Source organism: Phyllobates terribilis, unplaced genomic scaffold (genome assembly GCF_046119375.1).
Source record: "Phyllobates terribilis strain yellow unplaced genomic scaffold, ASM4611937v1 Scaffold_5__5_contigs__length_657084704, whole genome shotgun sequence".
Lineage (NCBI taxonomy): Eukaryota > Metazoa > Chordata > Amphibia > Anura > Dendrobatidae > Phyllobates > Phyllobates terribilis.
In genome coordinates, this window is record NW_027362765.1 from 478339681 (window position 1) to 478361086 (window position 21406).

The window sequence follows — 21406 nt, forward strand, 5'->3', positions numbered from 1 at the left end:
AAATCCGAGGTAGACTAGTCAGCTTCGGTAAGTGAATATTGAAAATTAATAAAAAATGGCTGCATTTGTGTAAAATTATGGGAATGCTTTATAAAATTTTCATTAAAAATTCCATGCACATGTCAGAGAAAGGCAGTAATATTAAGTTAATGTGAGAATTTTCCCACGCTGTCAGTGACGTGCATGAGGTGAGCTGAGTTCATTGGACATGAACTCGGCTCATCTGGATGCCGTCACAGCCAGACACTGAGGAGCGCAAGCATGCCTGCGCTTCTCAGTGTCTGCGGCATGGCAAGCAGGATGGCAGCGTTCTGCTGCGGTCCAGCCTGTCATGTGAATGTAGCAGAGCTGAAGCTGTTGTGGGAACCATGGAAAGGTAAGGATGAGGTCGCTTTATTATTTAACTTTTATTGCAGAAGACATTGGCTTCAGCTGGAATGGGCGTGATGGTAAGTATACTTTAATTTAGAACATTAAAAAATTGTGTGTTTATTTCAATTAAAGGACTTTATTCTGGGTGTTTGCGTTTTTTTTTACTTTGACTATGGGGTTAGTAATGGGGGTGTCTTATAGATGCCTCTCCATTACTAACCTGGGCTTGACGTCTGCTGGCATTATAAGCTGACATCAACCCCAGCCCGTTTACCCCACTGCCACCGCTACAGGGCAGTGGGAAGAGCAAGGCTAAGTGCCAGAATTGCTGCATCCTATGGATGCGCCATTTCTGGGGCGGGTGACGACTGGTGTTTCTAGCCTGGGAGGGGGCCAATATTCACGGCACCCTTCCTGGGCTATTAATATCAGCCCCCAGCTGTATGCCTAGCCTTTGCTAGCTATTAAAATAGGGGGGACCCCACGTCATTTTTTAGGGGGGTCCCCCATTTTAATAGCTGGTAAAGGCTAGGTATTCTGCTGGGGGCTGATATTAGTAGCCTGGGAAGCTCCGTGGGTATTACTCCCCCTTCCCAGGCTTCAAACATCTGCTTAACCTCCCCTAGAGACTTAAATTACGGGGAACCCTACGCCAATTTTTTTTTTAATAAATCCTTTATTTTAACACTAAATGACAAGTACAGTAACCAACACTATCACTGTACTTATTATATATGTGACTGACATGTTTCTATCTATCTAATCTATGTGTGATGCTCTATTCTTTCTCTTCTAAATTGCCGGGTACCGATGTATGCCGCTGATGAATTGCCGGCTGGCTTTTTTAAAGAGACGGGTGCATGAAAACACTATTATTTTTTTTTAATAAATCCTTTATTTTAACACTAAATATCAAGTACAGTAACCAACACTGTCACTGTTCTTATTATATATGTGACTGACATGTTTCTATCTATCTAATCTATGTGTGATGCTCTATACTTTCTGATCTAAATTGTCGGGTACCGGTGTATGCCGCTGCTGAATTGCCGGCTTTTCATGTTTCACTGTGAGCACTGTTCCCATCGATTTGGGCAATCACTGTAATGCCACAACCACCATGGCTGTGACATTACAGTGAGTGGCAGACAATCTCTGCATCATTGGTGCTCTAAATAGCGCCAAACATGCAGGACGGGGACCCGAGCTCCCGCTCGAGCATCTTGAAAGTACTCGGCGAGCTCCGAGCATCTCGAGTACTGAGATGCTCAGGCGAGTACCGAGCAGTGGCAAGCATGCTCGCTCATCACTAGTCATTTCTTGTTTACATTGTTCATGTTATGACTAAGACCGTTTAGCGGTTGAAACGTGTCAACTTTATACCGCTACCTCCCTCTAGCATGGACATAGAATTTTTAATGAAGATTTAATAAAGGATTCCCATGATTTTCTTCACTTTCAATATTTTATTTGTATGCTGGAAGGGTTTAAAATTCATTGCTGATGAATTTCTTAAAATACATTTATAATGGTCAAAGCTTTGCTTTTATATACTGTGTTCGAAATCCACTGGTTAGAAATGGATTAAAAAAGTGAGTTGCTTGCTACCTGCAACCACCAATGGAAGGAGCTGAGGTGTTTCCTGTCCACTGTAATCCATTGAATGCATTGATAAGACTGTATGCAGTAAGCTCTCATACTCCCTCTAGTGGCGGCTACAGGTTGTTAGCATATTATCTTATAAAGAAAACCTGTCAGCATTATTTTGCAAGTTGAAGTAGAGGCTTGGTTTTAATGGGGCTAATAAACAGATTAAATTGATATATTTGGTTGTTGTTCTTCTTTAATCACCATTTGAAGTTTTCTGGTAATGAGATTTTGGTGCACGAGGCCCGGACTGTACACTGGGTCTTCTCCTTCTTCCCTGGCCCCTCTGTCTGCCTCTGCTGTTTGAATGACAGGTCAATGCTTTTTCAGTGATCTGCCTCCTGTTTGGAATTTTATGCAAGTGCCATCATTTTCGCAGTCGAAGTGTGCACAGATTGATCTTAAATGGGTTGTCAAGTCTAAAATGATAAGTCTGCAATCATTCTGTGTGACTGGAGACTTCTGAATAACCCCAGCACACGCAGTGTGCGGTGCAGGGATTCACAGGTTTCTGAGCCTGGACTGGTAGGTACGTATGTGTTATACATACTACAGGCCAGAGCCCATCTAGTAGGCGTGGCCTCACTCCATACACTTGTATAGAGTGAGACCGGGCCCCGTCAAGTGATGTGGCCAACTAGTGGGTACCACCGTCTAATGGGCGTGTCCACGCTCAATAAGTGTATGGAGTGAGGTCATGCCCACTAGTCGGGTTCTCGCCATGAGTATGTATAGTGCATACGTCACCGCAGAAACCAGCAATTCTTCACAGCGCACAGTGTGTGTGCTGTGAGGATTCAAAAGTCTACAGTCACACACAGTTACTGCAGACTTATAATTTTAGAATGGACAACCCATTTAAATAAAATGGTGCTGAGAGTAGCGCATGCACAGATTGAGGTCTCGGTTCAATAACATCTCTAAGGCTGGAAACAGACTAGAGTATCGCATCTGATGTGAGAGCATTGAATGCGATATGCTAATGACCCTCAGCTCCATCACTGCTGGGAGCGGGAGCCGAGTGTCAATGTACTGTGCTTTGATCCTCTGTAATGAGAGAATAGCAGCACAGGTGCTGAGGAAATGGAAAAAATTATTTCTCCATCTCCTCAATTGTCTGTCTCGGTGTATATCAGACTGCACTGGGATGACATCTGAGTGCAGTCCAATGTTTCACATGCACCAATAAACTTGTATGTTGAATATTGCTGCCAATGATTATTCTCTCCTGCCGAATCGGCATGAGAAAATAATCACAAATCTGATCTGTCCCATAGAATAACACAAGTCTGAGTGCTATGCAATGTTTTATCACATAGCACTCAGCCATGTTATATGATAGTGTGACTCCGGCCTAAAAGGTGCCATTGAGACGAGTTCTCAATCTGTGCATGCGCCACCCCAGTGCAATTTTAACACAGACCAGGCAGAAATAAATCGGCAGCAAAGACTGTGGAAACCACAAAGTAGATTTCTTCACTAAAATAATCAGATTAACCTGTATAATAGCACCATTACAGCCATGCCTTCACTTTATCTTAAAAAATGGTGCTAACAGGTTTTCTTTAAATCGATGCAAATGCAAAGGATTTAGAACACTGTATTGAAAAAAACTGTGCTCTGGTGACTTTAATTAAGTCTTGGAGATGCGACCATTTTACTTATTAGTCATAATTGTTTTTTATTTTTTCTGTCAACATAGCCAGATGATGGCTTGTTTTTGGGTGTCTGATTGCAATCTTGAAAGCCACCTTTCACTTTACCATACAATGAACTTAAATTTGAAAAAATAAAAATAAAATAAAATCACTTTTAAATGGAGTGAAATAATGAAAAAAATGCAATTTTGCTATGATTTCTAGGTTTTCATTTTAACGGTTTTAAAAAAAAACATGTCAAATTCAACTGATAGGTGGGAGAAAAGGAAATTGAATGAAGGGAAGGAGTATGGGAACAACCATAACACATGAACCAATATGCTTTAAAAGAACAAAATTTCAGATATAGCAGAATTGAGTTTGTTAGTGTAGGAAAATTTGATTAATTAGATGGCCAAGTTTTACCTTCTTTATAGAACTTCAGGTTAATCAACTATGTAAGCCATAATGGTAAAAAAAACAGAAGCACTAATGTTTTGGATCCTGCAAGTCAATGTCTGTACAAAGAAATATCACTCCTTAGTGACCGAGCCAAATTTGAACGTAATGTCCAGGTCAAATTTTTGAAATCTGGCCAGTGTCAATTCATGTGATAATAACTCTGGAACGCTTCAACATACCCCTGTAATTCTAAGGATGTTTTTCTGTGATACATTGCACTTTAAGTTAGTAGTAAATTTAGGTCGATATGTTTTGCTTTTATTGTTAAAATATCGGAATATATCGGAATTTTGGCGAACATTTTGAAAAATTCACAATTTTAAAACTTTCAGTTTTTATTTCCTTAAACCATTTAGTCATGCAGTACAGAAAAAATAATATATAACATTTCCCATATGTCTACTTTACATCTGCATTCAAATGTCATGATATTTTGTTAGGATTTTAAAAGGGTTAAAAGTTGAGCAGCAATTTCTCATTTTTTCAACACATTTACAAAACCTGTTTCTATAGGGAACTTCTCAGATTTTTAAAAGGTCTTTGCGGGCCAATATATTGGAAACTCTACAAATGTGATACAATTTAAAAAAACGCATCCCTCGAATACTTCAAAACTGCTGTCAGAATTTTTTTAACCCTTCAGCTGCTACATAGGAATTAATTCAAAGTGGATTGAAAAAAAAAAATTTTGCTTCAGCCCCAATTTTTTCACATTTACAAAGAATGGCATGAGAAAATGGACAACATAATTTGTTACCCAGTTTCTTCTGAGCATGATAATAGTAAAGTACGCTACCATGCTACTCCACAAAGCATAATCTATTAAAAGAGCATAAGACTGTAACATCGGCGTCTCTGCCCCCTGACAGGCAGAGACGCCGACCCCCTTACCGCCGCGTTCCTGGCCCGACATCTTCCGGCTCTCCTGCTGCTGCCGGCGTGCGCAGCTTCCTGGGCACTGTGCTTAGGGCGCGCGCTCTCCCTTCCTCTTAAAGGGGCCGCGCACACCGTTCTAAGGAGTTCCCGGCCAATGGCAATAAAAGGCACCTCCTCCAAAATGGAGGTGCCCATGCAAGGTTGTAGCTCTGTGTACTTACTCTGCTTCAGCCCTCAGGTCCCCCTGCCAGCCTGACTACCAGTCCAGCCCGACAGTCTGCTCACGGCCCAGCCCGCCAGTCTGTCTATGGGCTTGGCCTGTCCGCTTATCCGGAGCCTTTACCTGCCGTGCCTACCAGCCAGCCTACCTGGAAGCTCCTGCTTGTTACCTGCCGTGCCTACCAGCCTGCATATCTGGAGGCTCCTGCCAGTTACCCGTGGTGTCTGCCAGTCCGTCTACCTGCCTGCCATGCTCATATGCTGTACCGGTCAGTCCCTGCCTTCTGACCCATGGGAGTCACCTGCTCTCATACAAGGACTGGCCCAGAGTAGCACCTGGTCCCTCTGCTCGGTACTTCCCTGGTTCACGGAGTCGATTGAGCCACCGTGCGACCTAGGTCAGTCCGAGTTGATACCTAGTTACGCCCCTCTGATCCCTCCTTGCACCGCAGCACAGAGGTTCCACCACCCGGATCCGTAACAAAGACAAGGTGAACTAACCTGAAATATGTGGATAAATCACCAGTTGTGCACCCCTTATTATGATGTATCCTCAGGACATATACATACGTTGTCAAAATTGTTGGTACATCACGTTTAATGAAAGAAAAACCCACAATGGTCACAGAAATAACTTGAATCTGACAAAAGTAATACATTAAAAATCTATGAAAATGAACAAATGAAAGTCAGACATTGCTTTTCAACCCTGCTTCCATAGAATTTAAAAAAAAATTAAACTCATGAAATAGGCCTGGTCAGAAATGATGGCACCCCTGAAAATAATGTGACAAAAGGGACATGTTAAATCAAGTTGTGTCCACTAATTAGAATCACAGGTGTCTACAATCTTGTAATCAGTCAGTGGACCTGTATATAGGGATACAGATACTCATTGTGCTGTTTGGTGACATGGTGTGTACCACACTCAGCATGGACCAGAGGAAGCAAAGGAAAGAGTTGTCTCAGGAGATTAGAAAGAAAATTATAGACAAGCATGTTAAAAGTAAAGGTTATAAGACCATCTCCAAGCAGCTTGATGTTCCTGTGACTACAGTTGCACATATTATTCAGAAATTTAAGATCCATGGGACTGTAACCAACCTCCCTGGACGTGGCCACAGGAGGAAAATTGATGACAAATCAAAGAGACGGATAATACGAATGGTAACAAAAGAGCCCAGGATAACTTCTAAAGAGATTAAAGGTGAACTTCAAGCTCAAGGAACATCAGTGTCAGATCGCACCATCCGTCGTTGTTTGATCCAAAGTGGACTTCATTGGAGACGACCAAGGAGAATACCATTGTTGAAAAAAAATCATAAAAAAGCCAGACTGGAATTTGCCAATCTACATGTTGACAAGCCACAAAACTTCTGGGAGAATGTCCTATAGACAGATGAGACAAAAAAGGAAGTTTTTGGCAAGGCACATCAGCTCTATGTTCACAGATGTAAAAATGAAGCATATCAAGAAAAGAAAACTTCCCCTACTTTGAAATATGGAGGAGGCTCTGTTATGTTCTGGGACTGCTTTGCTGCATCTGGCACAGGGTGTCTTGAATCTGTGCAGGGTACAATTAAATCTCAAGACAAGCAAGGGATTCTAGAGAGAAATGTGCTGCCCAGTGTAAGAAAGCTTGGTCTCAGTTGCAGGTCATGGGTCTTGCAACAGGATAATGATCCAAAACACACAGCTAAAAACAAGCCAACAATGGCTAAGGGGAAAAAATTGGACTATTCTGAAGTGGCCTTCTATGAGCCCTGACCTAAATGCTATTGAGCATCTTTGGAAAGAGCTGAAATATGCTGTCTGGAAAAGGCAACCTTCAGACACGAGACAACTGGAGCAGTTTGCTCATGAGGAGTGGGCCAAAATACCTGTCAAGAGGTGCAGACATCTCATTGACAGTTACAGGAATCGTTTGATTGCAGTGATTGCCTCAAAGGTTGTTCAACAAAATATTAAGTTAAGGGTACCATCATTTCTGTCCAGGCCTATTTCATGAGTTTAATTTTTTTACATTTTGTGGCAGCAGGGTTGAAAAGCAATGTCTGACTTTCATTTGTTCATTTTCAGAGATTTTTAATTTATTATTACTTTTGTCAGATTCAAGTTATTCCTGTGACCATTGTGGGTTTATCTTTCATTAAACAAGGGGTACCAACAATTTTGACCACGTGGTGTGTAACATATAAAGATGATGCCCTGCAATACAGATAATAGCATAATGCTTCCCTGATAAGGGGATAAAAGTCCAAAGAGCTGGTTGTAGAAGAAGGTTGGGAACTCACGGTCCCAAAAAAGTCCATTGTTAAGACAAAATGTCAGTTTGAGACTAGTCACTTGCTAAAGGTTGCTGCTGTAATTGGGGTACTAACTGTTGGTGATCTGGTGCTTCTCCAATTCAGCGTGAGGTGTAGAGCACACCGTGAAGTCCTGCTGGCTAGAGTTCGTTGAGGCAGGGTCCTCCTGATGGTACTCCTCTCCGTGTACGCCAGGCGGTGTAACAATCGCTGCGGGCTCCTGCCTGAAGCGCTGCTGCTTGCTGGTGGTAGAGAAGGGCAGCATGTCTAACGTGACATCATGCTTGGAAAGGCTACGGAGCCTTGGTGGGGCCACAGACCAATGCGTTTCAAAGGAGACGCGGTCCTTCTTCTTCAAGAATTTTATTCAGGGGTGTAGTGGGTATTTTGAACCCACTGGTAATACACAGAATTTGAAAATATTAGGTTGTCATATTGTAACCTTTTAAATTTCACAAAAATGTTGCTGTAGCCCATGATTTTTCACTTTTTCAAGAGGAAACACAAAAAGTGGACCACACAGTTTGTTACTCACATTCTTCTGAGTGTGGTGATACCCCACATGTAGTCAAACAGTTCTGTTTGGACACACAGTAGGGCTAGGAAGGGAAGAAGCGATATTTGGTAGTTGGAATATGAATTTGGAATAGATTTCTGAAATAGATTGCAGAGCCCCTCATTTACTGAGCCACTAAGATACCAAACAGGAGAAATACATTCAACTGACCCTGTTTTGGAAACTAGACCCATCAAGGAATTCATCTAGAGCTGGGTTGAGCATGTTGAACTCATCAGTGCTTCACAGAACTTTTTAAAATGTAGTTGTGAAAACGAAAATTACACTTTTTCTTCTAAAATGTAGTTTTAGACACACATTTGTAACACAATGGATAATAGAAGATTATTTGTTGCGCAAATGCTCCCGAACGCCATATTACCCCATATGCGGTCAAAAACTGCTGAGATGGCAGGGTTAGTAGATTTTTGGATCGTAAATTTATCTGGAATTGATTGTGAATGCCATTTCACATTTGCAGAGCCACTGAGATGCCAAGGCAGCAGAAACAACTCCAAAAGTGACCCCATTTTGAAAATTAGACATCAAGGAATTCATCAACTTGACTACTTAAAGATTTAATCTAGGAGTGTAGTGAGTATTTTGAACCCACAGGTGCCCAACAAAATTTTATAACACTGGGACGTGGAAATATAACATTTTAGTGATAAAAGTGTATTTTTTTTACTTACTGTATGTTTGTCACTTAAACAAGGGTTAATAGTTGAAACTGGACCCCACAATTTTTTGTGCACTTTCCCCAAACGTAGTAATGCGCCATATCTTGTGACAGATGACGGAGCTGTAATTAATAATAAAAGAAATCTTTATATTCACCTTACTGCTTATCTCTCCAGCCCCTCTCACCCATCCAATCCTTACTGCATCTTCTGATCACCGACGCTTGCGATGCATGTCATGACACAGTGATATTTCGCAAGCCCTGATCAGAGTCAGAAGTCCCAGCTTAGCGTGGGAGGCCTGTGGATTTCAAAGTGGGCGTTGGTGATTAAAAGATGTGACGAGGACCGGACAAGGAACGGTGAAAAGCAGATAGGCTGGAGAGGTAATTATAAGAATATTTTTTATACTTCCTGGGAAAATCTGTGTGAATAGGTGATTCTGAAATCAAATTTGCTTTAGCTGTACATCTCTAGCTCATCTCTATCTCAGAAACCTGCATTATTTTATTTATTCAAACAGCTCTATTTAAGCTATAGCTTTTGTCTTCTTTAAATATAAGCATTTTTCAATATTTTTCATATTTTACATTATTTGTTTGTTCACTTTCTTGTTTATTTGAATATTGTTTTGTAAGATTTTTTCAAGGTGCAGTTCCCTTAATAATGTCAGTTTTGAATGTCCACATGGGGAATATCACCATTTCATTTCTCTTCTCATTTACTGAAACTCAACTCTTGATTTTGAGGGAGACACAACTTGACCCATTCAGGTCCTTCTGGATCAAACAGTTAGGGAATAAATTGAAGAGCTTTCTCCATTTGAAGTAGTCTTTTGATAGACTATACTCATGAGAGCCTTTATTTTTAAAGGCAAACTGGACTTTTTCTGTGACATTTGGGAGAAGAAAGCACAATCTCTGGCTTTCAAAAACAGAAAAGTATTAGTCAGCCATATCATGCTTGAGAAATGAATCTCAATGTTCTCTTAAAAACCATCCATGAGGTTTTAAATAGCTGTCACCTTCAAATGATCTTGATGCATTCATGTTGTGCATCTTCTTGCACCATTCCCCACATCCATTGATTTTTCATTTTAGTTTCCCTGTTGTTCAGTTACTAGGCCATATGTTTTATCATCAGGCAAAGTGTACACATTTCCACAGACTGATATAAAAATCGAGCAAAGGAATGATTTAAGAAAGCAGATAAAGTATCATGGATAAGGCAAACAGAATGTGTAATCAGACTACTTTCTCTGTTCAAGAGAAAGCTTAACTGAAAAAAAACATTTGCTTCGTGTCTCCTCTTAATACTATTTTATATTGTTATTCTCCTACGAGCATTGACTTCTTTATGCACCTACAAAAAAGTACAATGAAGAAGTACAATATTTATCATTCTTTATATATATGAGCTTTTGCATAAGGGCTCTTGCATATAGCAGCTGCCATACCGCTTAAGTACAGATTCAGCTTTTGTTCCTATTTTATTCCCACTGCTCCCTTGAGTATTCTGTGTTTTTTTACTGTTTTATTTTGTTTGTTTTTTAATCTGCTTTATGCTTCCATTGATAAGGGCATTTTTTATGGTCTTTACCATAAAGGGAATTTTACTCACAGGGTAATAAAGCAGAGTAACCCAAAAACACGCCCCCAGAGAATCATGTGAGCCACACCCTCTTAGTAAAGACTATAAAAATAAGACCTAAATAAAAAGGCCAAAATCTCTGGAACCTTAAAAAATATAATATTCATCAGAGTACAGGGAATAAAATGAAGAGGAAAAGCTGTCCACTTTTTATCTAACGACGGATAATCTTTAACTCGTCGCAATATTACGTACATGTACGTGATTACAAGGGCGATCTCTTTCCACATGTGGCAGTTATTGGGTATGTTAAACATGTCTCTAACAGCTGGAGCTGAGCTCCCATTTTGGATCATAAACATTTAAATGCCGCTGTCAATCTCTTGACAGTGGTGTTTAAATGGAATCTGAGCCCTGTGAAGTGATCCCAGTGCTTTGATGGGCTATCATGACAGTTGGGGGTCTGCTATAGTCCATTGTCAGTGCCATCTTCTGCATCTTCTGAAGCTCAGCCATATGATGAGCTCTAAAGGAGACCAGGGTTTACTCTATATACTGCAATACTGTAGCATAGCATTATATAGCATAAACAATTGGACATTCGCTGACTCAAGGCCCCTAATAGGCTAAAATAATAAAATATACAATCAAAACAAACATTTAGACAATATAAAAGTTCAAATCACTAACATGTTTAGAGGAACCCACTAGGGTTGGCAACTATCTTTTTTTTTTATTTTATTTAACCCTCGGCCCATTACTCTATCATCTTCAACACACCTCAAGTTTTCCAGGTCTTAAAATGGCTGATGGAAATTTTTGGATTGTAGCTTTGGCAGATAACTTCATTCTAATGATTTCAAACCCCACACATTCCTTAATAAATATGCTAAATGATCTTGAAAGTGGGAGCCTTGACTGGATATACTTTAAACATGGTCAAATCAAAGGCTTTCCTCCTCAAATGTCCCAGTCAACCACTTTAGTCAACAAACATACCAATAATTTTGAAAACAAACTCTCTTACCTACTTAACCCCTTTAAAGCCCATGACGTACTATTCCATACCTGCACCCTGGCCTTTAAGAGCCAGGTATGGAATTGTACGTCATGGCGATTGCGCCGCACACAAGCTGTGTGGGCGCGATCGCCGCCGGGTGTCAGCTGATTGTCACAGCTGACACCCGGTACTATGTGCAGGGAGCAGTCCCGCACCACTCCCGGCACAATAACCCCCACAATGCTGCTATCGAAGTCGATCGCAGCATTGCGGTGGCAAGGGGAGGTGATCGCAATACTCACCTCCTCTTCTGGCCTCCAGCGCTTTCTGCCGCGACTTCCTGGATGTTGCCATGACGACCCGATGTAGTCATGACAACATCCGGGTCACCAGACAGCAAGAAGATTCTTTGGTCATGCGCAGTGCATGACCAAAGAATTTTCTCCCTGTGCAGCACTGACAGCCTGTATAGCACAGGGATGGTGCTGCATTCCTGTGCTATACAGGCGATCAGAATTAAAAAAAGTGAAAGTCCCAGAGTGGGACACAGAATAAAAGTCTAAAAAGTGCTAAAAATTAAAAAAAAAAAAAAAAATTGTAAAATTATAAAAAAAAAATAATAATAATCCATGAAAAATAAAAATATAATGTACCCATCAATAAATATTATTATGAAAAAAAAAAAAAAACAAAACTATAAAAGTACACATATTTGGTATTGCCACGTCCGGAATGACCTGACCTACAAAACTGTCACACTAGTTAGCCCCTTCAGAGAACACGGTAAAAAAATTAAATAAAAAACGAAGCAAAAAACAATGCTTTATCACCATACCGCTAAACAAAAAATGGAATAACACGCGATCAAAAAGACGAATATGAATAAAAATGGTACCGCTGAAAACATCATGTTGTCCCGCAAAAAACAAGCTGCCATACAGCTCCATCAACCGAAAAATAAAGTTATAGCTCTCAGAATAAAGTGATGCAAAAAATATTTTTTTCTATAAAATAGCTTTTATTGTGTAAAAGCGCCAAAACACAGAAAAATTATATAAATGTGGTGCTGCTGTAAGCGTACTGACCCAAAGAATAAATCTACCTTATCAATTTTACCACACGCGGAACAGCATAAAAAAACTAAAAAAAAACAATTCCTGAATTGTTGGTTTTTGTTTATTCTGCCTCCCAAAATCGGAATAGAAAGCGATCAAAAAATGTTACGTGCCTTAAAATGGCACCAATAAAAATGTCAACTAGTCGCGCAAAAAACAAGCCATCACATGACAATGTCGGCCAAAATCTGGAAAAATTATAGCTCTCAAAATATGGCGATGCAAAAACTAGATTTTTCAAAAAATGCGTCTTTTAGTGTCTGACAGCTGTCAATCATAAAAACCCGATAAGATTCTGATATCACTGTAATCGCACCGACGACCAGAAGAATAAAGATGTCTAATCACTAATACCGCATGAGGAACAGCGTAAATAATAAACTCTTGGGTTAGGGTTGTGCTAGGGTTCGGGTTGGGCTAGGGCTAGGGTTAGGGTTAGGGTTGGGTTAGGGTTAGGGTTGGGTTAGGGTTGGGATTTTTTTCAAAAGTAAAAAAAAAAGATGGCGATATGGCAACTAGAGTCGAGCGCAAGTGCTCGCTACTTGAGTTTGCATCGGGTACTTGGGTATGCACTGAGTATCGCGGGTGATCAAGTCTCTGCCCCATATGCTTTGCGGAAAAAAATCCTTGCGGAGATGGCCTGCCATGCATGAGTGATCCCAGCATGTTTTTTATTTTGGTTGTCTAATAACCATGAAACATGTGGGTGGGGACTCGAGCATGTCACTCGAGCATCCGCGATACATGGTTCATACCTGAGTACCCGATGAAAACTCAAGTAGCGAGCACTTGCGCTTAAGACTAATGACAACTTATTCAATATGATGACCTAATGTTATCAAATTCTGCGTCGTTCCTCTGGGTTCAAAATGTTCACTATACCCCTTGATAAAATCTTTGAGGAGTGTAGTTTCCAAAATGGGGTCACTTGTGGGAGGTTTCCAATATTTAGGTACATCAGGGGCTCTCCAAATGTAACATGGCGTCCACTCTCGATTCCAGTCAATTTTGTGTTCAAAAAGTCACACAGTGCTCCTTCCCTTCTGAACCCTGCTGTGCGCCCAAACACTGTATTTTACCCACATATGGGGTATTGGCATACTCAGGAGACACTGCACAAAAGTTTTTGAGGTCCATTTTCTCCTCCTACCATTGTGAAAATAAAAAAATTGGGGCTAAAACATAATTTTTGTGGAAAAAGTTAGATTTTTTTATTTTCACGGCTCCATGTTATAAACTTCTGTAAAGGACTTGGGGGTTCAGGGTGCTCTCCACACATCTAGATAAGTTCCCTGAGGGGTCTAGTTTCCAAAATGGTATCACTTGTGGGGGTTTTCTACTGTTTAGGCGCATCAGGGGCTCTCCAAACGCAACATGGCGTCCGCTAATTATTCAAGCAAATGTTACAATCAAAAAGTCAAATGGCGCTCCTTCCCTTCCGAACCCTGCCGTGTGCCCAAACAGTGGTTTTCCCCCACATATGAGGTATCTTCTTACTCATGAGAAATTGCACAACAAACTGCATGGTGCAAATTCTCCTGTTACCATTATGAAAATGCAAAATTGGGGGCTGAAAAACATTTTTGTGGGAAAAATGTGAAAATTTTATTTTTACGGCACAATGTTGTAAACTTCTGTGAAGCACCTGGGGGTTAAAGGTGCTCAACTCACATCTACATAAGTTCCCTGAGGGGTCTAGTTTCCAAAATGGTGTCACTTGTTGGGGGTTTCCACTGTTTTGGCACATCAGGGGCTCTCCAAATGCAACATGGCGTCCGCTAATTATTCAAGCAAATTTTACAATCAAAAAGTCAAATGGTTCTCCTTCCCTTCTGCTCCTGCCGTGCGCCTAAACAGTGTTTTTTCCCCACATATGGAGTATCTGCGTGCTCAGGGTAAATTGAACAACAAATTTTTGGGTCCATTTCTTCCTGTTACCCCTGCAAAAATAAAAAAAATGGGTTTAAAATAACATTTTTGTGAAAAAAGTTAATTGTAAATTTTTTTGTTCCACATTCCAAAAATTCCTGTGAAGCACCTGAAGGGTTAATAAAGTTCTTGAATGTGGTTTTGAGCACCTTGAGGGGTGCACTTTTTAGAATGGTGTCACTTTTAGGTATTTTCTGTCATAAAGACCACTTAAAGTGACTTCAAATGTGATGTGGTCCCAAAAAAAATGGTTTTGTAAATTTTGTTGGAAAAATGTGAAAATTGTGCTGATGTAAAGTAGACATGTGGGAAATGTTATTTATTAACTCTTTTGTGTGACATATCTTTCTGATTTAAGGACATAAAAATTCAAATTTTGAAAATTGCTAAATTTTAAATTTTTTTGCCAAATTTCAGTTTTTTTCATAAATAAACGCAAGTGATATTGAAGAAATTTTACCACAATCATGAAGTACAATATGTCATGAAAAAACAATCTCCGAATCAGGGGGATCCGTTGAAACGTTCCAGAGTAATAACCTCATAAATTGACAGTGGTCAGAATTGTAAAAATTGGCTTGGTCATTAACGTCCAAACCACCTTGGGTTGTAAAGGGGTTAAGGGTCACAATCACTATATTTCCCCTACAGTTATATTCACCTAATATTTAGCCCTACATTCAGTCACTAAATTCCACGCTAAGGAAATGCTGCCATTATACCCTTTTTTATTTAGGTACAGAAAATGTACTTAAAATGGTAGCATTTCTCAAATTGTTTTACCTACTCCAATCCCTACCCTTATACCTAAAGCCAAAAGATGTAAAACAAATAAGTTATTTGTATCCAACCTTTATTTGATGGGAGGGTAGGCATCCTCAAATCCCTTTTCATAAGTTATCTCAACTTAATCTAAATACTGGTATAAATTTCCTCAAAATAAAACTATAAAATTTGTCCTTTTTCCTTAGAGTGATTGGAGACTGACTGCATGTTACATCTATATTCACAAATTATTCTATTAACCAACAGTTAATCTTTCATACATCTCTTATATCGGCACTTTACCTGCCATTTTCCCAAAATTTCAGCAACATGTAGATGAAATTTGTTGAATTCACATCTACTTACCTGGTACTACAGGTTTTCTGCAGACAAATCCAAGATGCAAAATGCTCACCAAATATGCAACATGTGAACCTTCCCTAATTGTGAGTATATAGATAGCTGTCAATCACTAGGTGACACCACCCGTTTGATTACTAAGCCCAGAATGATCAGGGTTTTGATAAATAATGCTACATTCCCACAATAAGTTTTTGGTGAGATTTTTTGCTGTGCAACTTAGAAAAATTGCAAGTAACCCATTTTGCTTAATGGGTGCAGAAATGGTGCAGAAAGTCTGCAACATCAAAAACTCACCGAAAGCTTTTTGCGGTAATGTAGCTTAAGGCCACAACACCACTATCAGTATTTGGTAAGTATTTTTTCTCAGGAGTGGGAATCAAAACTATGTGCAGGGAGCAGTCCCGCACCGCTCCCGGCACATTAACTCCCACAATGCTGCTATCGAAGTCGATCGCAGCATTGCGGTGGCAAGGGGAGGTGATCGCAATACTCACCTCCTCTTCTGGCCTCCAGCGCTTTCTGCCGCGACTTCCTGGATGTTGCCATGACGACCCGATGTAGTCATGACAACATCCAGGTCACCAGACAGCAGGAAGATTCTTTGGTCATGCGCAGTGCATGACCAAAGAATTTTCTCCCTGTGCAGCACTGACAGCCTGTATAGCACAGGGATGGTGCTGCATTCCTGTGCTATACAGGCGATCAGAATTAAAAAAAGTGAAAGTCCCAGAGTGGGACACAGAATAAAAGTCTAAAAAGTGCTAAAAATTTAAAAAAAAAATAAAAAATTGTAAAATTATAAAAAAAAAAATAATAATAATCCATGAAAAATAAAAATATAATGTACCCATCAATAAATATTATTATGAAAAAAAAACAAAACTATAAAAGTACACATATTTTGTATCGCCTCGTCCGGAATGACCTGACCTACAAAACTGTCACACTAGTTAGCCCCTTCAGTGAACACGGTAAAAAAATTAAATGAAAAACGAAGCAAAAAACAATGCTTTATCACCATACTGCTAAACAAAAAATGGAATAACACGCAATCAAAAAGACGAATATGAATAAAAATGGTACCGCTGAAAACGTCATGTTGTCCCACAAAAAACAAGCCGCCACACAGCTCCATCAACCGAAAAATAAAGTTATAGCTCTCAGAATAAAGTGATGCAAAAAATATTTTTTTCTATAAAATAGCTTTTATTGTGTAAAAGCGCCAAAACACAGAAAAATGATATAAATGTGGTGCCGCTGTAAGCGTACTGACCCAAAGAATAAAGCTACCTTATCAATTTTACCACACGTGGAACAGCATAAAAAAACTAAAAAAAAACAATTCCTGAATTGTTGGTTTTTGTTTATTCTGCCTTCCAAAATCGGAATAGAAAGCGATCAAAAAATGTTACGTGCCTGAAAATGGCACCAATAAAAATGTCAACTAGTCGGGCAAAAAACAAGCCATCACATGACAATGTCGGCCAAAATATGGAAAAATTATAGCTCTCAAAATATGGTGATGCAAAAACTAGATTTTACAAAAAATGCGTCTTTTAGTGTCTGACAGCTGTCAATCATAAAAACCCGATAAGATTCTGATATCACTGTAATCGCACCGACGACCAGAAGAATAAAGATGTCTAATCTCTAATACCACATGAGGAACGGCGTAAAAAATAAACTCTTGGGTTAGGGTTGTGCTAGGGTTCGGGTTGGGCTAGGGCTAGGGTTAGGGTTAGGGTTGGGTTAGGGTTGGGATTTTTTTCAAAAGTAAAAAAAAAAGATGGCGATATGGCAACTAGAGTTGAGCGCAAGTGCTCGCTACTTGAGTTTGCATCGGGTACTTGGGTATGCACTGAGTATCGCGGGTGATCAAGTCTCCGCACCATATGCTTTGCGGAAAAAAATCCTTGCGGAGATTGCCTGCCATGCATGAGCGATCCCAGCATGTTGTTTTTTTTGGTTGCCTAATAACCATGAAACATGTGGGTGGGGACTTGAGCATGTCACTCGAGCATCCGCGATACATGGTTCATACCTGAGTACCCGATGAAAACTCAAGTAGCGAGCACTTGCGCTCAAGACTAATGACAACTTATTCAATATGATGACCTAATGTCATCAAATTCTGCGTCGTTCCTCTGGGTTCAAAATGTTCACTATACCCCTTGATAAAATCTTTGAGGGGTGTAGTTTCCAAAATGGGGTCACTTGTGGGGGGTCTCCAATATTTAGGCACATCAGGGGCTCTCCAAATGTAACATGGCGTCCGCTCTCGATTCCAGCCAATTTTGTGTTCAAAAAGTCACACAGTGCTTCTTCCCTTCTGAACCCTGCTGTGCGCCCAAACACTGTATTTTACCCACATATGGGGTATTGGCGTACTCAGGAGACACTGCACAAAAGTTATTGAGGTCCATTTTCTCCTCTTACCCTTGTGAAAAAAAAAAAATTGGGGCTAAATCATAATTTTTGAGGAAAAAGTTGGATTTTTTTATTTTCACGGCTCCATGTTAAAACTTCTGTAAAGGACTTGGGGGTTCAGGGTGCTCTCCACACATCTAGATAAGTTCCCTGAGGGGTCTAGTTTCCCTTCCGAACCCTGCCGTGCGCCCAAACAGTGGTTTTCCCCCACATATGAGGTATCTTCTTACTCAGGAGAAATTGCACAACAAACTGCATGGTGCAATTTCTCCTGTTACCATTATGAAAATGCAAAATTGGCGGCTGAAAAACATTTTTGTGGGAAAAATGTGAAAATTTTATTTTTACGGCACAATGTTGTAAACTTCTGTGAAGCACCTGGGGGTTAAAGGTGCTCAACACACATCTAGATAAGTTCCCTGAGGGGTCTAGTTTCCAAAATGGTGTCACTTGTGGGGGGTTTCCATTGTTTTGGCACATCAGGGGCTCTCCAAATGCAACATGGCGTCCGCTAATTATTCAAGCAAATTTTGCAATCAAAAAGTCAAATGGTTCTCCTTCCCTTCTGCTCCTGCCGTGCGCCCAAATAGTGTTTTTTCCCCACATATGGGGTATCTGCATGCTCAGGGTAAATTGAACAACAAATTTTGGGGTCCATTTTTTCCTGTTACCCCTGCAAAAATAAAAAAAATGGGTTTAAAATAACATTTTTGTGAAAAAAGTTAATGGTAAATTTTTTTGTTCCACATTCCAAAAATTCCTGTGAAGCACCTGAAGGGTTAGTAAAGTTCTTGAATGTGGTTTTGAGCACCTTGAGGGGTGCACTTTTTAGAATGGTGTCACTTTTAGGTATTTTCTGTCATAAAGACCACTCAAAGTGACTTCAAATGTGATGTGGTCCCAAAAAAAATGGTTTTGTAAATTTTGTGGAAAAATGTGAAAATTGTGCTGATGTAAAGTAGACATGTGGGAAATGTTATTTATTAACTCTTTTGTGTGACATATCTTTCTGATTTAAGGACATAAAAATTAAAATTTTGAAAATTGCTAAATTTTCATTTTTTTTGCCAAATTTCTGTTTTTTTCATAAATAAACGCAAGTGATATTGAAGAAATTTTACCACAATCATGAAGTACAATATGTCATGAAAAAACAATCTCCGAATCAGGGGGATCCGTTGAAACGTTCCAGAGTAATAACCTCATAAATTGACAGTGGTCAGAATTGTAAAAATTGGCTTGGTCATTAACGTCCAAACCACCTTGGGTTGTAAAGGGGTTAAGGGTCACAATCACTATATTTCCCCTACAGTTATATTCACCTAATATTTAGCCCTACATTCAGTCACTAAATTCCACGCTAAGGAAATGCTGCCATTATACCCTTTTTTATTTAGGTACAGAAAATGTACTTAAAATGGTAGCATTTCTCAAATTGTTTTACCTACTCCAATCCCTACCCTTATACCTAAAGCCAAAAGATGTAAAATAAATAAGTTATTTGTATACAACCTTTATTTGATGGGAGGGTAGGCATCCTCAAATCCCTTTTCATAAGTTATCTCAACTTAATCTAAATACTGGTATAAATTTCCTCAAAATAAAACTATATAATTTGTCCTTTTTCCTTAGAGTGATTGGAGACTGACTGCATGTTACATCTATATTCACAAATTATTCTATTAACCAACAGTTAATCTTTCATACATCTCTTATATCGGCACTTCACCTGCCATTTTCCCAACCACCTGTGAACTTCCAAATTAATCCTTTATTAATATCAACCTGACATGTTGCAGACTTAAAACACGTACCGCTGGTCAGTTTACGCTGAGTTAAAAAGCACAGTGGGCATCAGATTTCTATATATCCCCTCAACTTTGCTGGAATTGCAACATGCTGTGTTTTTGACGCAGCAAAAGTAAGCAGCATCAAAAACTCACCAAGATCTCATTGGGGCACAGAGCATAATAGATCTCTCAATGGGAAAAAAATCACCAAGATAACAGAATTCAAGCAGTTTCATAGGGAAGAAATTGTTAAAATTGCTTCAACCCAATATACAGAACTAATCAACAATTAGCAGAAGTTTAGATGTAGTAATTTCTGCACGAGGGGGTCACACTAGTTACTGAAATCAAAGGTTACATATTTTTTACACTCACAGACATGTGACATTGGATCATTTTACTCATTTAACAAAAAAAAGTCTAGTATTTCTAACTGCTTAGTTTGACTTGGTTCTCTTTATGTACCTTTTGAACTTGTGTGAAAATCTGATATAGCTTCGGGTCAAATTTATGCAAAAATTCTGCATTCAAATACAACAATAGATTTTAAAATCAGCATTCTAGGTCAATTTTTGTCCAGAAAATTTCAGCAACATGTAGATGAAATTTTTTGAATTCACATCTACTTACCTTGTACTACAGGTTTTCTGCACACAAATCCAAGATACAAAATGCTCACCAAATATGCAACATGTGAACCTTCCCTAATTGTGAGTATATAGATAGCTGTCAATCACTAGGTGACACCACCCGTTTGATTACTAAGCCCAGAATGATCAGGGTTTTGATAAATAATGCTACATTCCCACAATAAGTTTTTGGTGAGATTTTTTGCTGTGCAACTTAGAAAAATTGCAAGTAACCCATTTTGCTTAATGGGTGCAGAAATGGTGCAGAAAGTCTGCAACATCAAAAACTCACCGAAAGCTTTTTGCGGTAATGTAGCTTAAGGCCACAACACCACTATCAGTATTTGGTAAGTATTTTTTCTCAGGAGTGGGAATCAAAACTATGTGTAGGGAGCAGTCCCGCACCGCTCCCGGCACATTAACCACCACAATGCTGCGATCGAAGTCGATCGCAGCATTGCGGTGGCAAGGGGAGGTGATCGCAATACTCACCTCCTCTTCTGGCCTCCAGCGCTTTCTGCCGCGACTTCCTGGATGTTGCCATGACGACCCGATGTAGTCATGACAACATCCAGGTCACCAGACAGCAGGAAGATTCTTTGGTCATGCGCAGTGCATGACCAAAGAATTTTCTTCCTGTGCAGCACTGACAGCCTGTATAGCACAGGGATGGTGCTGCATTCCTGTGCTATACAGGCGATCAGAATTAAAAAAAGTGAAAGTCCCAGAGTGGGACACAGAATAAAAGTCTAAAAAGTGCTAAAAATTAAAAAAAAAAAAAAAATTGTAAAATTATAAAAAAAAAAATAATAATAATCCATGAAAAATAAAAATATAATGTACCCATCAATAAATATTATTATGAAAAAAAAACAAAGGAAAACTATAAAAGTACACATATTTGGTATCGCCTCGTCCGGAATGACCTGACCTACAAAACTGTCACACTAGTTAGCCCCTTCAGTGAACACGGTAAAAAAATTAAATAAAAAACGAAGCAAAAAACAATGCTTTATCACCATACCGCTAAACAAAAAATGGAA